At 38.6% G+C, this 20,285-nt stretch overlaps 1 protein-coding gene across 2 annotated transcripts in view; it reads right to left on the bottom strand.

The window, feature by feature from the left end:
- The window catches only part of RABEP1 (rabaptin, RAB GTPase binding effector protein 1), a 73,898-nt gene that overhangs the window by 52,668 nt on the left and 945 nt on the right, over nt 1-20,285 (bottom strand). The gene's annotated exons all lie outside the window — the stretch shown is intronic.

Here is a 20,285-nt window from a genome sequence, read left to right as displayed (position 1 = left end):
CAGAATCTCAACAAAAAGTACCATATGTTGCTATAAAGCAAGAATTTTTGCTATAATTGCCTCCCAGGTACTGGTCATGAGGCAAGATATAAACTTCGTTAGTTTCCCAGGAAGTACAGTGACACCTTAAGAAACAGAAGGTTTCAGATAACACACTTTAGTACAGTCTTTAAAAATTCAAATAGAAAACAGCAAAAAAATGTATAAAACCCACAGACTTCTCACGCTATAATTTCACCAAGCAAATGAAGTTCTGTTAAGTATTTCTCTTTCAATTCTACAACAGCATTTTACGAAGAAGTTTCGCCTCCACCATGTAGACAATCTGAGTCACTGCTTTGAAATAATAGCCTCTTCATAGCACAAGCTAGTTAAATCGATACCCTACCTAATATATTAAAATTGCTTACATGTCACACAGACACTAACATACTCTCCACCAAAAAGAAAAGTGTTAAAAATAGCACATTATACAATAAGATGCACTACTTTCTGCAACATCAAGAACCTTTAAGCAGCACAAGAGGTGTAATGAGGACTATGTAGTGGTAAAAAGCCAGAGAGGAAAAGAATGATCAATTTGCCATTGAAATTTTGTGAATTCAAGGATAATGCTCATTTCTGTTAATTTTTGGCCACCTAGGAAGAGATTAATTTTTGGTTACTTAGACCTAAGAAAGATATGAATAGAGGGATTCTTTAGAAGTAAGACTACATGTTGTAGACTTCTGGTTATAAAATAAAACTAGAATGTTTAACTGAAAAAATATGTTCTTTGACTACGCCTCTAATCTAATATAGGTAGCAGAGGGAAATTAAGTTAGACAAGCATTATACAATTTTTGTATCTAATTCCAATAACTACTAAATCGCTGAGGCAGCAGAACCCACACTGCTGTGAACACAGATTAGCATGGGGAAATCTATTATACACAAGTAAGCCACTCCTAGGCTAAGAAAGAGCCTATGAAATTTCAACCCAAAAGGTAGTTGTATGGAAAAATACTGAAAACTGAGATGGCATTTATTTTCTAAGCCTCTATCACAACTATAGCATTTTTATTATGATGCTATCACACAGAGGAGTAAGTTTTAAGAAGGGTGGTTTTCCTTCTGTGGATGCTATTTGCATCTATAATTAAACTCTGAGCCCAGATTTGAGTAGCTATACATCTGAGTGACTACAGGTACAATTATTCTGACTGGCCCAGATCTGAAATCCAATTAAATTAATGGCAAGAATCGAACAGATATCAATGGGCTTTGGATAAGGCTCCTTGGCACACACCTTGAATCTGTAATTCAACAGTTACAGGTGCAAATTGCATCTGGTCCTTAGCTCAATTGAACATTCGCTTTAAAATCTATCAGGACAAAATACCAATCTATATGCAACTCATACTTCTATTTCTCACACAATTTTTCAAATGGAAAAGATGTCGTAGGTCATTCCTGCTGAGCTCTCGTTTCCACACACGGGAATGCAATCTTCAGTGTTTAATGACGCTGATGAAATAAATAGTAAACAAAGCCTGATGGATTGGTAGCACTTGCAGAACTCCGCCTGACTGAAACAGGATCTCCTGTTACAAACAGGAGATCAGAACAAGGCACAGAACATACAAAATGTTATAATAGCATTGGTATGAAATTCCTCTGAGGCAGCAGAACCCCCACTGCTGTGAGCACAGATTAGAATGGGGAAGTCTAATTTATCAAAAAGAATAAGTTACCCCACTCTATTTTAAGGGCTATTTTTAAATTAACTTGACATGTCAAACTGAAAGAGGAAATAAAAAAGGATTGGCTCTTTTGTCAACCATTTCTTATCTATAAACAAAGTATATTCCAGAATATCCATTGCAAACAGACATGTTATTGAAGAGATGGCTAGAGAGTCCTTATTCAACACACAAATAGAAATAAAGCTGATGATTTTATAACTATGTGATTTTGGACTGCATATCTCATGTCACGAGCAGGAGGTAGTAGACTCTCCCTACACTGGGGAGACTATACCTAAGAATACTGTATTCTGTTCTGGACAAATCAATATTAGAAAAGGCTCAACAAATTAGAGGGAATATAGAGACTGGGCAGCAAAAACAAAATACCTATTTTTTAGGGGATTCATTTATGAGAGAAAGCTAAAAATTAAATGAAGGGATCCTTCGTGAATGGAGGAACCACTTGTTGGAAGATAAGAATCTCTTAATACAACATGAATAAAATTTGTAATATAACAAAGCATAAGGACAATAAAAATTCTCTCATTGACTTGTCACTCTAAAGCTGTTTGATAGAACACTTCCCAAATGGGCTAAAATATTATCTATACTAAAATTACCAGTTATGCAAATATATAGCAATCACTCCAGAACTAAGACAGAAAGCCGATTATCAGTAAGATTATTTTTGAGCACACTGTGTCTATTTACAATTTAACACCACAAAACTTTCCACTCAATATTTTAAGTGTAGAGGAAGGCATCAAGATTTCAGACCTACAAAACCACAGCTGAACCACGAAAACTGGATCATAAATATATTTTTAAAGATCTGAGAAATATTTTATTTATAGACAGTGTCATTTTCCGAGGGTCTTCATGTTGATGTCCCTATAACAAAAAGGGGAAGAAAATGAAAATGTCCAGCCCCCCTGTGCTTATTCCCCAAACCAAGACACACATCTGCGGTGACCTCACATTTGCCTGAGAGTGACATAAGTGTGAGATATTTTGGCTCAGAAAGCAAGAAATTAGCAGCAAGAAGAGAAACTCGCTCTCTCAAAAAAAATAAAGAGCAATCTTTTTCCATAAGGCAGTAGTGGTACGGCCCGTGGGCCACAGGTTGCCCACCACTGCCATAAGGTGTCAGCAGAGGTCTTTAAAAGTTTGGAAAAGTCAGTTCTTGCATGCAGATATTTTGAAAAAGAGGCTCCTGGAATTTCATTTAAGTGTATACATTTTTAAAACTTACACCCCACTGCATCCTCCAAAAAAGTAAAAAAAATCCCATGTGTGTATATCTCTAGAATGAGAAACAAAATCCACTAGTGTCCTTGCTGACAAGCGAGTAAGACACAAGCAATTCCTACTCTGAAGTTAAAATGGCTCAAATCACAGGAAACAAAACTTAATCTTTGAGAGCAAGGTTAATAGCCCAAAAAGCTGGAAGGAAAAGAGAACCTTGATTAAAGTTACTGGGTTCTCTCGGATACACATGTAGTCACAAACATTAGGCATTTTAATTACTGGACCTGGACAAATAACTAGAGTATGTTCATTAGTCTAGCTACTTTTTTCTAGTTTTATTTGAGGACAGATATTTGTATATCAGATTTTTCAGTTGATATCTCTGTTTTTAGAATGACTTTTTTTAAATAGTTGAGCTCTTCATTATAATAACTGAATTTTATTTCCTGGGCAGATTATTGCATACAACAAAGTGAATTAAGAGCCAGGAAAATGTAACCTGCAGCTGTGCAACAGAATACATGGGGTTGGTAGTGTTACAGAAAGTAGTTCTGCAGTAGTAACATTCTGAGTATGTAATTAGAGTATATTTAAATAGTGAGATTTTGAGAAACGTACCACTTTTCTTAGCAATCTTCTGCAAGTACCACTTACTTTATCACACAGGTGCAGGTTACTCACAGGAAGTTATCCAGCTGTCCTTCACCTGGAAATTTGATCAACTTGCCCTTCTGCACATAGAGACTAACAATTAAACACTCTGACACTTCTGTATGAACAATGCTACACAGAAATAAGTTATATGCTATTGATAAATGTACCTATTGTTTAACACTCAGAATTTTCAGTGTTTCTGTAATGCCTGTAAGCAGTCATGCTACAGTGCTAACATTAAAACAAAGCATTGCATGTTCAAAAAGTCAAATTGGAACAGGCTGTACTATAATACAAATAATATATAAACTTTTTATAAAACTGAATCAGTGAAATGCATTTTCTCCTAGAAGATGCAATCTTTGAACACTTGTTTCTTTGTATTTATCCCCATTCATAGAACTGGAATGGACCTCGAGAGGTGTTCTAGCACTCAATGCAGAACTAAGTTATCTAGACCAGACCATCCCTGCTGGTATTTGTCTAGCCTGCTCTTAAATATCCCCAGTGACAGAGATTCCACAACCTCGCTAGGCAATTTATTCCAGTGCTTAGGAAGTTAGGAAGTTTTTCCTAATGTCCAACGTAAACTGCTCTTGGTGCAATTTAAGCCCGTTGCTTCTTGTCTTAGCCACAGAGGTTAATGAGAACATTTTTTCTCCTTCCTCCTTGTACTTGAACAGTTGAACTGTTTTATGAACTTGAAAACTGTTATCATGTCTTCCCTCCGTCTTCTCTTATCTGGACTAAACAAACCCAATTTTTTCAATCTTCCCTCACAGGTCATGTTTTCTAGACCTTTAATCATTTTTGTTACTCTTCTCTGGACTTTCTCCAATTTGTCCCCATCTTTCCTGAAATGTGGTGCCCAGAACTGGACACAATACTATAGTTGAGGCCTAATCAGCGCGCAGTAGAGCAGAAGAATTACTTCTTGTGCCTTGCTTATAACACTCTTAATAATACATCCCAGACATTTTCTTTTTTTGCAACAGTGTTACAATCTTGACTCATTCTTAATTTTCCTTTTCTACTTGTGTATGGATTTATGCTACAGGAAGGTTTTGAGTAGAAAAAAGTGAGAGGGAAAGACGAAAGGTAGTTAAACAGATGGGAAGAGTATTGGGGAGGGACGGAGATGAAGCAGAAAAAAGTTCAGCAGTAAAGGGAGAAGTATGGAAAAAAGTGAGGATCAGCTAGGGTTAAACAAATACAGCTTAAACAAATTAATCCTGCATAAATGTCTGCTTTAACACTAATAAATAATATGTTGCAATATTTATAAAGTAACAATACAGAATGCTACATAAATGTTATTACTAGTGATTTCATAATCTTAAAACATTTTAAACAGTATTTTATGCTGTATATTGGCACTTTACAGGTGCATTTAGTAAAATACCTGTATCTGCTTTGCGTAGCTGAGGTTGTTATTCAACATAGAAAACGTACGAGATCTTCAGCAATACTATTTTTTATGTGGCAATGTGGCTATAATGCAACCCATATGTGTGCTAGAGACCCAAAATGAGGGAGAGTTCTTCGGTTATAGTCATGAGCATTGATGGTTAGTTGAAATGTCCTTTAGCATTACTAAACCTGTTGTCTATTAAGTATCTTGAAACTACACATTTTATTTTCTTATATCTTTGGTGTCCAACTGACCATATTTTAAATTTTTCGTAAAATAATTTTGGAACATATTTTACATGTCAAGTGGTTTATGCAGATTTTGAAAAGAATAATCAACTTAACTATTTCTGGTTCTAGCATTTTACCACTCCTCCCCCCACTTTATTTCCCTTTCTTTTTGGGTGTTTTGGCCATTTCATTTCTTGCTTATTCCCGCCTGTTCCGTCCAACCCCCATCTCTAGCCTCTTTTGCTGTTTTGGACCCCAAATCTCCTCCTCAACTGCTCCAATCTAGCCCCAGATACAGATCCTACTCATTGATTTCCTCCCAATTCTGATAACCCAGTTCATGTTCTGACTAATACTCCCCATATATTTTAAATAAAAAACCAAGCTAAGACCTAAAATATCTCTCAAGCTTTTCTCTACTTAAAGGGTCTCAATTTTACTTTTCAGATAAAAGCATCCTTGTCTATCTTATAATACCATCCTTTTAGCCACTCTGGACTCCGGTTAAACTTAGCTAAACTTTAAAATTTAATTGGAGTCTACTTAAACATTGATGTTTAACTTAATGTAAGTGAGTAATGTTCCATTGAGTTCAATGGGTCACATGCATAAAGTTAATCATATGTACAGAACTTTGCAGAATTGGGCCTTAATTATTTTCTAGTTCTCTATCTTTTATTTTCCTTGCTAAAAGCACCTTTGTTTTTACAGGCAGTTCAGTAATGCATTCATGGGTTTCACCTTCTTTAATTATTAATTAACCTATTTTATCTTTGGTATTTCTTTTTCTAATATACACATGTAAATTCCTTTTTATTGCTTCCTTCTTTAACAAGCAGTAAAATCAGTGGGGGCACACATTCCATGTCTTTTGTCCGTGGACATGTTAAACTTGATTTTATTTCTTTAATTCGCCTCTAGTTCATTTCTACAACAAGTGCTTTTTTTAAAAAAAAGAGACATCACACAGATCCTTATGAAACCACGCTGGAAACTTCTTATTCCTGACACGTCTTTTTCCAAGAACTGCCATCCATTACCGCTCCAGCTTTCTTCCTCACATGATTCTAATACTCCTTCTGCCGAACCATGTTCACCAAAGTCCTGTCTACACGAGCTTTTTTCAGAAAGTCACCCACTTTTTCTGCTCCATCAGTGAAGTGCTAGTGTAGACAGGGTACTAGTGGTTTTTAACTACAGTGTTGTGCAAGCCAGCTCAGGGCAGGCACAGGTGGCACAGTAATAAAAATACAAGTGGCCTGCATGAACTAGCACTCAAACTGTTGCTACCACCAGTGAAAGACTTCCCCAAAAACGTAGTGTAGAAAGGCCTGGATTTTTTTTAAAATGCCTATCAAAATAAGCCAGCTATGCGTTATGTTTCTATATTTCAACTTCTATTTTCAGGAAGCTAATCAGTTGGTGGCGATTGGAATCATTAATTCCTTCATTTCCTATCTGATTAAAGAATCACCATTATTTCCCCTCACCCCACTGTATGTCAACGCCTGCAGTCAACCCTCCTTCCTTAGATATTAACATTGCTTCTGATTTAACAGACAGTTGCCATAGACCAGAGGTTCAAATTAATGTTTTTTTTAAAAAGTTTGCACACACAAAAAACTTGACTGCATTTTTCCTGTATTACTAAGACTGAATAGATTTCCTTAGCCAACCTTTTCAATATTCGTTTAATGTGAAATAGAGTCCTAAAGAGTGTGTTCACCACTCCCTTTATTCTGTCAGACTGGTCTACTTCACTAATAGGTAAACAAAACATTTAAGTAGAAAAACATTCTAAACAGATATGCAGAATAAGCTCTCTTCTAAGCCAAGTCTCATCAAGATCATCAAATGTACAAACCTTCTCTACCTCACCCAATATTTTAAAGTGAACCCTATTAAATAAAATAAATAATAAATAATGGAGATATCCTATCTCCTAGAACTGGAAGGGACCTTGAAAGCTCATTGAGTCCAGTCCCCTGCCTTCACTAGTAGGACCAAGTACTGATTTTGCCCCAGATCCCCAAGTGGCCTCCTCAAGGATTGAACTCACAACCCTGGGTTTAGCAGGCCAATGCTCAAACCACTGAGCTTCACAACTAAGGTCTCATCTACACTGGTGGCGACAGGTTGGGTATGTGTAGCTACATACCACAGTGAAAAAGCAGACTGTAGCTACACCCAGAAACGAAAGTCTCTGGCAGGGGGGGAAGACAGCAGCAAAAGGCTCCAACAGCGAGAAGCTACCAGAGACTTTCCCTAGTGCACCCCGCTAGACCCGCTCTCCAATTCCAGAGCCTTTCTTGGAGGCAGGGAAAAGCTCTGACAGTGGGACACTACGCCGCTGAAAACAGCAGTGTAGAGGTTGGAGGCACTGCTTGGGTGTGTCTATACACATTTAGGATATATAGCCTAAGGTTCTGGTGTTTCTGTACTCTACTCGCCTAAGCAGTGCCTGTCTACACTGCTGTTCATACCTGTGGCTAGGGTGTGCGTGCAATGTGTGTACTCTACATCCCATCATAAGTGTATACATAGCCTAAGGTAATACTAAACTCATAAGTTTGAATTTCATGGATCATTCACAGGAGTATAAATGTCTTCAACTAAATCTTCACTATGCTACCAGATCTCATTGTTTATATCAACTAACCACAGAACCCAGAAGAGGATAAATTGTCTTAACTTCAAATTTACTCACTTTAATGACTTTTATCACCTTCTATATGCAATCTAAAGTGTTCTGTTTTATAAAAGAAATAAAGTTTCAACGAAGATTACAGTTTATTCTGTTTAATCAAATATTGCCAGTATCTGGTGATTTAATGTCCTTCAGATCCATACGCATTTAGGAAAAGATTTTGATACTAGTGTCACCACAAGTCAAGACCATTCCATAAAACAAAACAAAAAAAACCCTAAGGTTCTTCTGCAGTTTTGCCATTTTAGCTAGACTTATTATCTAAATGTAGACCTGGGCCGGTCAAAACTTACTCCCAAAACTACCAATCTCCCAAAACTCTGAAGAGGCTCATCAGAAAAGCTTCATGCAGATTAAGTGTCTCCTTAACTCTACAGGAGAAGGGAAATCCAGTGTTGAACCCAATACCCTTTAAAATTAACTTTAGGAAACAAAAATAAAGAGGGTAACTGGAGAGAGAATCATGTAGATCAGGGGTTGGCAACCTTTCAGAAGTGGTGTGCCGAGTCTTCCTTTATTCACTCTAATTTAAGGTTTTGTGTGCCAGTAATACATTTTAACGTTTTTAGAAGGTCTCTTTCTGTAAGTCTATAATATAACTAAACTATTGTTGTATGTAAAGTAACTAAGGTTTTTTAAATGGTTAAGAAGCTTCACTTAAAAATTAAATTAAAATGCAGAGCCCCCCAGACCGGTGGCCAGGACCCAGGCAGTGTGAATTCCACTGAAAATCAGCTCGTGTGCCGCCTTTGGCACGCATGCCATAGGTTGCCTACCCCTGATGTAGACAGAAGTAGTAGGAAAGGGTATAAGCAAAGGAAGAGAGTAAAAATGTAAAGAAAGTAGAAAAAGAAGGAACAGGGGACGAATAACAATCTGGCAAGAAAGTGAGGTGACAGGCTAAGACACGAGAAAGAAGATCGGAGTCAACATTTGGGAAGAATGCAGGGCAGTTGCCTCCCCTTCCCTTACATACTGTAATAACGTAAAACACGAGCAGTTAAACCAAACTGGCATCTCCCCCAGGCATTTAAATTTTTTTTGACACAGCAGTCATGAGATCAACAACAGGATGCAAATAAATTTACAGGTATGCAGCTGCCAGATGTTATTACCTCAGGATAACTACTCAGTGGATATACAACTTAATAAAATGGTCTGGGAAACTCGTCTGGCAAATGCAGGTGCATAGACTCCATGATGATGATGAGTGCAGTATAAGAACCTATGTAGAATAATATATATCTTCCTGCAAGTTTTCTACATTGATAAGAAACAGAATGAAGTCCCATGTCCTACTATTCTGAACAGTCAAGAGGAGGAAAATTCTCCTCTGACTAGGGAAATTTTATTTATTCAGATTTTTACTGCATGCCTATATGCTAAGCACATGTATTTTTAAAACAAATATTGAAAACAAAGCTCTCAAGACCTTTCCAACTCTAGCAGACTCCCTTACAACCATGATTTATGAAATCCTTAATGGCCTCTATCATAATGAAGACGGGTTTAGGGTGTGTCTTTCTGGGAGAAACCTGTGAACACTACCATGGAGCAAATGCCAAAGCTCAGACCCACCCCACGCTTTTTGTACCAATATAGTTAAACTGGTGCACTTCTTTAGCATGGCCACAGTTATACTGGTATAAAGGTGCTTACTAGAAAAAAAACTTATTTCCATAGATGTAAACCATACCAATATAAGCACCTTTTAGTCCAGTGTAACTGTCTCCACACTAAGGTGTTACATCAATTTAGCTATATATTTTTAAACAGATATAATTATATTGGTACAAAATTATGTGTAGACCAGCCCCAAGAATATCCTACCACCAGCCCCTTCCCTGGGTATATCAGGAGAATGTTTACTTAAGTGACTCCGATGATCATAACTTTTGCAGCATCAGGGGACTCTAAGTACCCAAGGAACCTAGTCATTGAGTGTTTATCTTGAGTTTCATCTGGAAATCAATTGGCAGCCAAAGCAAAATCACAGAGCAGATGTAATATGCTCACAGTGAAAAACCCCATGAAAGCCAGCCCCCACATTCTGCACTGATTCAACATATAGCCCCATGTACAGCACAATGCAGAAATCTAAACTATTTTTTTTAAATTGACAATTTAATATACCTCCCCTGAACATTAATTTAAACATGTACTCACCTAACTAATAACTAGCTTTACAAAGTTACTAAAGAGAACATACATTATACCATACAAGATGCTAGATAATCAGATCACTTTTAAGCTGACTATGCCAAATTTATCCCTGGTTTTACTCTATTTATTTCAACATAGTAAGACCACAGTTAAATTTGACCCATTTTTTACAAAGCTACTGCTTGATAAATTAATGTATAAAAAAAACAAAATACGACACTGCTAGTTCAGGGCCTCATCCAAAACCCTTTGAAGTTAATAGGAGTTTTTTGGCTGAGTTCAATGGGCCTTAGGCGATTTTTTTTAAAACTCAGATACAGTTTAGTTAGTATAACAAATATAGGATTGTTTAACATAATTAAATATTACTGTTGCAAGACTGCAATTTTCCAGCTTCCTTACTTTATGGATAAAGTGATATAGAAAATACAAATGCCAGATGATGTTTTATTTTTATGCTCTGTGGTCAATTCCAAAGTATTGTTTCCTACATTTTTTTTTTTTAATTACAGAATTCTTAAGCTACCAGTGTGTGTATGATTTTGCTATGGCACACATAAACAGGCCACATAAGATTTCTAAGGAGACAGTGTTTCTTTTAATGATTTCCACCTATACAAATAATACAAATTTACCCTATCAAGACTTGTGTTGGGAAAAATAGTTATAGATGGAAATATTTCAGTCAAAATTAAAGTGAAAGCTAGTTAATTGATTTGGAAAGAATGACTTTTGTTGTTGTTGTAATTTTACATATTCTCAGCTCTCTTTTGCCACCACAATAGGCAGTATCTTAACACTTGTTAAAAAGGTCAGCAAACTCAGGATACATACAAGGAAGGGCATCATCATCATCCCTAAACTGGTCTGTTCAGACCACCTTCTAAAAAGTACACCTCTACTCCGATATAACGCTGTCCTTGGGAGCCAAAAAAAAAAAAATCTTACTGCGTTATAGGTGAAATCGCGTTATGTCGAACTTGCTTTGATCCACCGGAGAGTGCAGCCTCGCACCCCGGAGCGCTGCTTTACCGTGTTATATCCAAATTCGTGTTATATCGGGTCGTGTTATATTGGGGTAGTGGTGTATCTGTAAAATGGCTATAAATCACCAAAGCTGATCAGCTCAAAATTTTCTTTTCCCCTTTCACCCATAAGCTATCAAAACTTTCTTCTACTGAATACCATACATTAAAATGGCTCCACCATCTTTCAACAATTTATTTTGTTTCTCTCTTTGCCTTATTTATACTTATGCACCATTCTTCTTTTTCACTTATTCCCCCTCTGCAATGAGGTGTGTACTAATTACCAATACTGTATGCTTTCTTAAGACAGTTTGTTTAGCATTTCTCATGCATAATTTAAGTTTCCACAAACATGGCATCACACAGAGATGAGACTGCTCTGTCTACTACTATTTGACATGACAAAAAAACCCAAAAAACCCAAACCCTATAACTTTTGAAGTTAAGAAAAGCTCCTACAATTTAGTTGTCAGTGTTATTGATCCAGCACTGAAAAATAAAATTCGGTGTGTCCACAGAACAAGAGGAGCATAAGCAGCCGAGCAAGATTCCTGCACCCTGTCCTAACAATTTGCCGAAGTAAGCATTGCCTCAATTTACGGATTAAAAAATTGAAGTAGGGATATTAGTGACGTGCTCAAAATCAACAAAGAATTCAGAGTTCAGATTAGGAGTTCCAGTCTGTGTGCTCAGACCACCATCCCTCTCCCATTCTAACAGGTGATTTTCTATGTGAAATGTTTATTAGAACACAGACAGTCTACCAAATTATTTAATATGGGACACCAAACAACTATCAGGTGCTAGTGTCTTTTGGTCAATCCCTAGGATTGAAATTTAAACCCTAGGAGTGAAAGACTTCATATATCCCCTGAGCTATCCAGTCTTGAACCTCTCCCAACTTACATCTTAAATAACTTTGTCCCAACGAAATCCTGAAAAGTTATTACAAAAAGAAATTACTGAACATGAATGCCAACCTTACTATATGCATGTGCCTGGACTGCAGTCAAACATCAGTGAAATACTGTAATCTGTATTGATAAAAACCACCAGCTCCTGAAGACATATGAAGCAGGGGAACTGGAAAGCCAACAAATGACCTTACCATCAGTGAGAGAGGAGAATGATGTGAAGAAACTGTAGGGAGAGGATAGTAGATCCTGTCAATTTTTTTCATTAAGAGTTTGTGAGACCTTACACAGAGAGGCAGGAGGCAATCAAAAGTAGCAAATAAGCAGCTGAGAACCAACGAAGCTAGAGAAGCAGGGCTGTTTGGCAACATTAAAAAAAAAAAAATGTGCAGCAGAGGAAGTTTGTGTGGTCACGGGATTTTATCCCAAGGAACAGGAATGGAAGAAGCAGAAGTTGAGGTTGTGCCAGTGTTAGAAAGACAGGCCTTGTCATAATGAGAATGGGGCAAAGCGGAAGGGATGGGGCAACAGGAGGGGAGGAATTCTACAAAGAGTCAATGGAGGAGAGAGCAGGAGACAGAGGAGCTATGGACTGCACTGGAGGTTGCAAGAGGCTGGGAAACAGCGGTTGCATTGTTTGAAGGAGACGAAGCAGTGGTTGGAGAGAGGGAATGAGGAAACAAAAGTCAGAGGAGGGACAGAATTTAGTGAACACAAGGTCAAAGTGACTGGTCATTTGGTCAGTGAGAGAGTAGATCCAGGACTGAAGGTCACATGAGGTGGGGTGAAGCTGAGCTAACAGGTCTGACAGGACATCAGTATGGAATCTGAAGTTGCCCCGGGTAAAGGTGAGAAATTGTGAAAAGTGGAAACGGATAGCCAAGAGTCTATGGCTATATCTACATTGCCCCGCAGTTTGAACTACAGGGGTGCGAACAGCAGTGAGAGATGCACTGTAACTCCCCCACGTAGATGATGCAGTTGAGAACTAAAAGGTTCCTACTTATTAATGTAGTCCTCTTCAAACAGGGCTACACTAAAGCCTATGTCAGTGACAAAGCTGGATTTTGAGGAGTCCAGCATAAGCGGCAGCGCACAGAAGACAGTGGGAAAAGACAATAAGAGTCAGAGTATTGTTCAAAGGAGAAGACTGGGGCTGGAAGTGGCTGGACAAGGAGAGAAGCTGTGAAGATGTGACTCACCTTATGTAGATGGCAAACTTTTTGGAGAAGGAAACAGGCTTTAATGATGCTTGTGAAATTACTATGCAAACTAGCAACACCATACAAATGTAGATAATAAATGTGGCACTTCATGTATATTTTCTCTGTATATACTGATCAATATATAGACTTCAGTTTCCAGAGCTGACAAGAATTAAATACACCGCTACCTCGATATAACGCCACCCGATAGAACATGAATTCGGATATAACACGGTAAAGCAGTGCTCCGGGGGGGATGAGGGGGGCTGCGCACTCCGGTGGATCAAAGCAAGTTCAATATAACGCAGTTTCACCTATAACGTGGTAAGATTTTTTGGCTCCCAAGGACAGCGTTATATCGAGGTAGAGGTGTATATGTTTTAAAGGTGCAGAAACATATACTTTTTTTTTTTAAATTAACTGAAAGACATAATTAAGAACTGAATGTGCATAGTTTGTTGGTTCTTCTTTTGACATCAAAATCAATGAAGAAACAGGTTTCCAAGGACTCAATTCTGCTTCCAGTCATAATTCACCGTCATGCTTTACTGACCATACCAAGACTAAGGTTATATGACACATATGCTATTTATACAAAGAGAAACTTGCAGAGACTAGTACTATTAGCTCAGTAGCCATTATTTCAGGTACTCAAGGCAGTTCTCTAATTGTGTTTCATAATTCTTGTTCACAGAAATACTAGACCTTTGGATTCCAAGATACACTCCTTAAATATAGACTTCAGCATTTATAGTGTCTGTTCTTTCAACTTTATCTTAGATTGATTAAAAGACTGCATACTACTCAAGTTCTGCTTGTCAATGCTATCAGCCTTATGCTTGAGGATTTCAGTAATTGTAAAATCAAATACAATTTTGTAATAAAATGGTAACATATTAGTTTTCTTGATTCATATTATTCTATTAAAGAAACCCTAATGTAGTACAAATAATTAAAACCATTATTGTAACTTAAGAATTCACTTACTGTTTTTAAAAACATATTTAAAAGCAAATAAATAAATAAATACATATAGGAAACCATCACCTAGGCAGTCAGAAGAGACAGAATAAGCCTGCATGTTTGTTTGTTTTAAATTTTCCACTGTTTACAATAGCCCCTTAGAAGTTTAAAAATAAGATTCCTTTTGGCAGCAAATCTGGTTTTGGCTATATAAAAACTTCAATTCCACACTGGCAGGGTAAGATGGTAAAATTTGCACTGTTGCTACCCATACTGTACCTTTCCGGTGAATCCACTGTAGTCTATGGGTATGTCCGCAGAACCAAAACAGTCCAGTCCCGTCCCATCCCGTCCCCCCAAAACCCTCACACCACAGCAGTGAGTCTCAGAGTCCAGTCAACTGACTTGGGCTTGCGCTAAGGTGATAAAAATAGCAGTATAGATGTCCGGGCTCAGGCTAGAGCCCAGGCTCTGAGACCCACCTCACCGCATTTCAGAGCCCGGACTTCAGCCCAAGTCACATCTACATAGGTATCTTTAAGCTCCATAGTGCAAGCCCCATGAGCCCAAATAAGTCGACCCAGGCTCTGAGACTTGTTGCCACATTTTGTTTTTGCTGTACAGACATACCCTACAAATTAAAAAATGCACATAAAACCCATTAATTTCCAGAAGCAGGTTTTCTTTATTGGCAATGAAGCATTAGGTTTAAAATCAGATGTGGACTGAGGACACTCTCATTCAGGTTAGAGACTCAGGTTTAGGTGCTCAATAGGTTGACCATGTTCAATTAGATAAGTTGATACTTTGTGAGAAAAATATGGTGGCTTCACTCACAATACAAAAAAACTGGTATACAAACAGAATTACCCTGTATGCTCATTACTGTACATACCTTATTCCTACAAGAAAAAGACTAGAAGCCAAATCATCCCCTTTGCAAGCGGAGGGGATTAATCTGGAAGATCCTGAAAGGTGCCAAGAAAGAGGTCAGTAATGGCACTTCTGCAGCAACATCTTTCACCTTCTTCTGATGCCACAGAAGCCACTCTGACTGGTCTTTCACAGGGATCTGGTTCTGTGGGTAGAAGGATGTGGAGGCTGGCTGCTCTCCACAGTTCTGTACCTTCCTCCAATTCCATCGTGAATCAGTTAGATCATTCTGATTCTGTCAACATTACTTACCCACTTTCTCCCTTTGTGCTGAGAATCCACCCCACCTGATGGGGAAAGGACCAGCATCTTGGGACACGAGAGTACCTACTAAAGCTGTGCTGCTGTCAGAGGTAGTTAGGGAAGGGGTAGCCAAGAAGCAGTATAGAACAAAAGAACTTCTGTATTTAGAAGTTTTCTAAGTGTAAAAGAGAGATTCAATCTATGTGGTAGGTCAATGCATATTGTATTTTGCCTTCAGGCCACCAGACAAGCTAATCATCAAGAATTTAAAGAACAGGGTCACACTGCCTTACAAAATAAAGACAGGTTTGCCTAAGAATTCTAGAGCTGGCAATATGCATATTCAGGGTGTTTACTTCTCTTCAAAGAGCAATAGAGTCCCTTTTAGCAGCTAAACACAAAGCCTATATACTGCATTGATTAAAGAAGTGTACAGCTATTAAAAGACACATGCACTTTAGAACTTTTTATGTTATTATGCAAAAAATACTTGATCACTTCAGTCTATTACACTATATCATGAAAAGTGGAAAGACTTTTTTTCAAGAAAATCCCAATCATTTGGAAATTACTGTCCAACAAAAGGAAAAGGTTTAAATCTGACACAGTTGTTCTGTTATCTCTATAACTCAGAATTATTCTTTAGAATCCAAACTCAGGCTCCTGTCCTCTATCCCATTTGAGCAACACCAAAGTGTCACTGCTAATCTCACCTCTCATTTTTAAAAGGTTGGTTTCTAGCTCTTTTCCTTTAAGTAACAGCCTTGAAAATGTAACTGATTATTAGGGCTTAAAGTATGGCACTGATTTTTCCATGGGTTATTCAGAGATCCCCACATAGAATGACTTATGTCCAGCCTTTGGGATCTGTGGAAGCTATAGCCACAAGTTTCTAATTTTTTTGTGGCGGTCCCAAATTGGTTTGTCAGTGTGGGGGACAGCACTGCTACTGATGGTACTAACCTCTCTACAGCAAGATCTCTCAGAACCTACATCCTGCAGCTGAGCAGGTTCCTCTAATGAGAGCCAATGTAATCTCAGTCTGGCCACAAGGAAAGAGACAGTGTATCTAACTGATTAAGCACAGAAGCAAGTGACTCCTGCATTCTAACCCTGACTGCTGAAATTACAATTTCAGTCAGTCATATTGAATGGAAAGTTTTCCCTTATCAGGGAATACTATCAACAGAAGCTGTCTGACTGAGAAACATCAATTTCATTTGCTATTATACTTTATTTTTCAGTTCAAGGCATTTATATTCTATGATTCTATATAAATCATTGAAACACTAACATTAAGCAGTCTTAAAGGGGATTCCTATGTATCAATATTCTATATAATAGTACTTTCTTCAAAGCATCTTACAGACATGAATATTGTTAGAGCCTAAGTATTCAAACAGAAAAAAAGCTATTTCTGAAAGTTTTGTTTAGTGACTGGTAGCCTGCTTTTCAGAGGTGATCAGCACCCACCACTGAATGAAGTCAAAATGAGTGCTGGATGCTCAAACAAATAACAAACCAACAAGGCATTGATTTATTATCATTCCTGTCACACAATTCAACAGTCTATACAGCAGTACAGACATTCATTAATACTTCAAAATACCCTGACCAAGAAAAGCACAAACCTACCTGTAGAGCAGGTTCAAATCATTAACTAAAGACTCAGCTGACAGCACACTGCACAAAGCAACACTGGCAGCCAATTTAGCCTTTTTGTGATTGCTATCACATGGAAACTTTATTAGCCTGCACAAAAGAATTAAAGAGGTAATTCAACTTCTCTGCCAAGCTAAATTACAAAGAGCAGAGATTTGACATCCATTCTTTTCTTATTTATCCTTTTCTTCTAGCTATTCAACTTGTCTTCTTCTTGGACCTGTTTCTTTATGAGTTTAGAGAATAATGTCGGATAAATAAACTACTCATATGTTGCCGCTAAATACGGTTTTTAAAATGCAGTTTCCAAGAGAGTCTTTAGACTTTTCTGAACATCACAACACCAATGTACAAAAGATGTAAAACAGTTGCTTGCAAAGATTACTACTAAGGATCAAAAGCTGGGAATTTTCCCTGAAGGAAAAAAAAAATACACTTCTCCTGTATCGTCACATACACCAACAAAGTATTAAGCTATCTTAGACCAATAAAGTTTATGACAGTCCTTCCAAGCAGCACATTCAATGTAAGTAACAGAATAAAATACTAAATAATTCCTTCCTACAACATTTTTCCTCATGTTCAAAAATAATGGAGAAGTTGTACATGACTCATCTTTCAGTGGACGATTTAAAAATAAAACAGGCAAGTTGTTGAGACCAACAGCATAGAAATCAGAGTGGAGAAAATATAGGGAATGATCCTTCTGTTGCTGAAGAATGAAGAGGGAGAGCAAGCCTGTTTTCCAGCTCTGACTACTAGAGTATGAAAACAAAGCAATCACTTCTAGGATCTATCCATCTAGCCACAGCTTTTTCTTACAAGTGCTTAGTTACCTGGCCTCATCTTCCAGCAGTTGGAGAAAAACAGAGGAGACAAGTTTGCATCTCTTAAGAGTGAGCACTGATCAAATTATCAAATCACCAAAGCTTCATACACCTTTATTGTCACCACAGATTAATATTGCTCAGAAGCAACAAAACAACAGTAGGTACAGTGACTGACACAACACTACCTTTCCCCATACAGAAGCAGCAAGCATTTGCACAGTGCATGGGTCTGCTGCACACCCCCAACAGGCTACTCTGAAAAAGCAAAAACAGCAATCATAACAACAAGTTGGTAGATCTTATAATAAAAGGAAAGACTTAAGAGAAACACTACTGCTGTTCATCCCCAGAGAATACACAGTGAAACCTGTACTAACAGCCTCCTCTAACTGGAAATATCCCTAGTCTTCAACCACTTAAAAAAATCCCCATTAATTTTATATATAATTTTACACACACACTTTTATTATGTAACAGATTTTGAAAGGGCCCTTTGCAGGTTTCAACGTAAACTGTTTTTCTTGATTATTTGCACCCTAACATTCTCACATTCCTCATATCTACCCATTTTCACAAGCACTCCTAGGACAGCAACTTGACTGAGGAAAACGTAGCCCACCCCACACAACTCAAGAACAGATAAAATAATCTTGCCACACAACTCCACCTGAATAGGTAAACACCCACACCCACCCCTCACAAAGACAAAAATCCTGAAGTATGCCATTCACCTTGAAGAGGGGAAAAATGCAAATACTCTCATCCCTATATACATATCTTCCTCCAGAGTCTGCCACATTACTTAAACTTTGACCAGGTAAACTGACCCACCCCTCCCCACAGGATAAGGTCCTTCTTGCATAAGTAGACCCCCACCCCCAGTAAAATATAATCCCCTAGATACACATCACCATAAATTGGTAGTTACCTTCTTCTGTGAAAATCCTTGCACAGGTTAAGTGCCCTGCTGCCAAGATAAGTGGCTCCCTATGGTGTCTATCCATCTATGTCCCATAAATCCCACCAAATATCCACCCTTCAGAACAATGTCCAATCTTTTATTCCTCCCCCATAACCCTCCTGTCCAGTTCCGATAACCAACCTCAAGATAGCCATCTCCATACAGGGTCTCTCCCATCCCACGCCATGCTTTTCCTGCACAGAAAGACAGTACTACCTCCAAGTATTTCCCTGAAACGTCTGTCACTCCCTCTCCCAAATCAGACACATAACCCACTCCATGTAAATTTCCAGGCAAAGTCTATCACAAATTCCCAATTCTTCCTGTTCCCATGTCCAGGTAAATACCACCCTGTCCACAGGATAAGACTCTCCCTGCAGTAAGTGTCACTCCCCACCAGGAAATGCCTACTCAAGTAACCTGCTTCCCACCTTTGCCCCTCCATATAACACAAGAACTAGGGATCACCCATGGGGCAGCAGGTTTAAAATAAACATGAAGAAGTACTTCACACAGCCCAGTGTCAACCTGTGGAACTCATTGCAATGGGATGTTGTGAAGGCCAAGAGTTTAACTGGGTTCAAAAAAGAAGTTGACCAGTTCACAGAGAATAGGTCTTATCAACAGTTATTAGCCAAGATGGTCAGGAATGCAACCTCATGCTCTGGGTGCCCTTAAACTTCCAACTTCCAGAAGCTGGGACTGGATGAAACGGGATGGATCACTCGAAACTGCCATTCTGTTCACACCCACTGAAGCACCTGGCATAGGCCACCATCAGAGACAACATACTGGGCTAGGATGACCATTGGCCTGACCCAGTATGGTCGTTCTTATGTTCCTACACAGTTGGTCATCTACACATACACCATCCCTCTGCCCATGTAAATGCCCCACACAGAATAAGCATCATCCTGCAGGGTCCGTGATTACCTAGGCAGGAGTTCCTGATTGGTAAATAACCCTTTGCTGGACAAGCATCATCCTGTGGTGTGCTGTCACTCCCCCTATGCACTCGTGCCCTGGTAAGCATCTCCCCATTCACAAGGTAAGCATCTCCCTGCAAGACCTGGCACCTCCTACCCCCATGTCCAGGTACATATTACTCTTACCTCATGCACAAGTACGCAGGTGAGAGTGGCTCACCTCTTCATCAGAATAAACATCCTCCATACACAGCCCTGCCCAGAATAAATATCTTCATGCACAGCTTGTCACACTCCCCTCCCCCAGGTAAATGTTCTCCCCTCTCGACCAGCTCTCTCAGGGCCTGTCGCTTCTGACACCCCAGGGAAATGCCCCCTCCCTGCACTAGCATCTCCCTAGGACCTGTCACTCCCCATCCCAGGGAAATGCCCTCCCCTGCACTAGCCTGTCACCCCCCCTCCTCCCCTGCACTAGCATCT

The sequence above is a fragment of the Terrapene carolina genome, unplaced genomic scaffold (assembly GCF_002925995.2).
Source record: "Terrapene carolina triunguis isolate 2854851 unplaced genomic scaffold, T_m_triunguis-2.0 Scaffold231, whole genome shotgun sequence".
NCBI classification, from domain to species: domain Eukaryota; kingdom Metazoa; phylum Chordata; order Testudines; family Emydidae; genus Terrapene; species Terrapene triunguis.
The sequence above is the reverse complement of the archived record's forward strand: the minus strand, read 5'-3'. Positions and strand labels throughout refer to the sequence as shown.